Below are 2,523 nucleotides of genomic sequence, written 5' to 3'. Positions count from 1 at the left end.
ATCTATCTATCTATCTATCTATCTATCTATCTATCTATCTATCTATCTATCTATCTATCTATCTATCTATCATCTATCATCTCTAGCATGGTTCTTATGGGGAGACACTTATATCCCAACTTTCGGAGATGTCTTTTCATCTAGTCCCCAGACTTATTGAATACTTAGGATCATTTCCCTCTTGTGATCACTTTACAATTCTCTCCACCTATGCTACTGTGTAAATGTCTTATTTAGCCTAGACTAGATTAGAGTGGAGACAGCTAGGTAGGCTCACTAGACAGAGTGCTGGACCTGGAGGCAGGAAGGCCTGAGTTCAAATTTGGCCCCCGACACTAGAGTGTATATATTTTTATATGTGTGTGTGTGTGTATATACATACATATATGTATATATACACACACATTGCCTTAATCCACTAGAGAAGGAAATGGCAAACCACTCCACTATCTTTGCCAAGTAAACACCTTTGACAGCATTGCTGTGCTGTGGTCAACAGGGTCACAAACAGCTGGATATGACTGAACAATAACAACAAAGATTAGGGCAGTCCAGCTCCATTGGCCACATGCTCACAAGCTATCCGTTAAGGTCTCTTCTGTAGTGTTTCTATTTTTATCCCCTTAGCTCACTTTGTATCATCTCTCTGCCATAATGGAAGTTTCACCACCTTGTAATAGTGGGTCATTTAAAAGACTTCATTGCTTAATCCTTCTCCTGAATCCCGAAAGGATTTAAGTTGGCATACTTGGAACCTCCATTACTCCCTGTATCTAGAACTTTCTGTGCCCTCCCATCCCTGTTCTCTTTCCTGCAGCAAGAATTCCAAGGCTGAACAAGCCTCTCAGCAGATGAGAGTCACTGATCAGCTGTAAAGTATAACTCATTCTGATGTGGTGTTGACAAGGAAGGGAGGGCTGAGTGATGCATGTGCCCTCGCAGCAGGTGATGGCATGGATCCAAGAAGAATTCGTGCAGTCTAGGACAACAGCACATGCCTTACTTAGAAATTTTCTCCTTTAGTTACTATGACAAGCCCCAGAAAAGGGAGAGAACCCAGCCAGTGAAATCCTCAGGAGATAAGCTACCAGCCCTAATACCACTAAGTGGTTGGCCATGGTTCTAAAATATTTATTAGTATGTGGGTGGTGGCTATGAGTGTGTGTTTATATGTATGTGTGTATACATGTATATACATACCTATGCATATACATAAATCTACATAAACATGCACATATACATAAATATATGTGCACACACATACATATAAGCTACTTTCTACATACCTTCACATATACACACATATAGAATACATATACACACATGCATATGTATATATTTAAGTACATATATAATTTATATATGTGTATATGTATATACACACATACACACAGGTATGTAGAGAGTAGCTTTATTGGGTATTTAAGGGAGGCTTCCCTCATGGGTCTAAATTTTCCACCATTAGCCATTGTTTTCAGTTAAAGTATTAAAGCCCACAGTAGTATTCAAGCATCTCTGACTAGAATGCTTCTTGATTAAACGACTATGGACAAATAATTTAACTTCTCTGACCCTCAGTTTCCTCAATGAGGATGGCAAAACCTTCCTCTCCCTATTTCACAAGTATTTGTAGGGAAATGACTTTGTAAACATGGTAGTCCTATATAGATATGAAATATTATTATAAAAAATAATAATAACGGTGTTGGATTTCCAAGTATACTAAAAAGTTATAGCCTATTTAAAATACAATAACTGTCACTGAGATCAAAAGCATATAGATTTGCTAATAATATTAATAAAAGAGGAAAGACATAACCCATGCCAAATGCTGGGCTGTAATGAGGGCAGGGTAATTGGAGTTTTATCACAGGTAGACTAATTTAGAGAATAAGTACATATATTTTATCATAAAACTACATATATGTGATATGCATATATATACATATACATACATACAGAGAGATAGAGACAAAGGGGGGGGGAGAGACAGAGAGAGACAGAAGCAGAAAGAGAGAGAGAGAGAAAGAGGAAGGCACAGACAGATAGATACACAATGTATTTCAAGATCAGAATTATGTAGCCATGAGAGACAACCAGAGAAAGGCATAGTCTTGGAGTTAGGAAGACCGGAGTTCATGTTTAACCCATCACTCTGAGCAACAATGGGAAATCACTTAAACTTTCACTACCCTAGTTAAGTCTCTAAGACTATAAATGACCGAGAAGTTATTCATCTTCATTGGTGGAGGGCATTTCCACACCCAGAGTTCTTTATGCTGATGAAATCATAGGCCTGGATCAAATTGCAATAATGATAATAAGTACTGGGGAGAGTAGAAGCAGAAATAATTATCACTTATTAATTCCACAGTATGAATCATTTTTCAGATTGATTTTTGCTAGGTGGTTCAGTGGATAGAGCTCCAGGCCTCTGCCTCAGACATTTGCTAGTTGTGTGACCCTGGGCAAGTCATTTAACCTCTGTTTGCCTTAATTCATTGGGAAAGGAAATGGAAGTAT

The sequence above is a fragment of the Petaurus breviceps genome, unplaced genomic scaffold, assembly GCF_028583685.1.
Source record: "Petaurus breviceps papuanus isolate PSGF00001 unplaced genomic scaffold, PetGlider_PUasm1.0 186, whole genome shotgun sequence".
Classification (NCBI taxonomy): Eukaryota; Metazoa; Chordata; class Mammalia; order Diprotodontia; family Petauridae; genus Petaurus; species Petaurus breviceps.
This window is presented reverse-complemented; position numbering follows the sequence as displayed.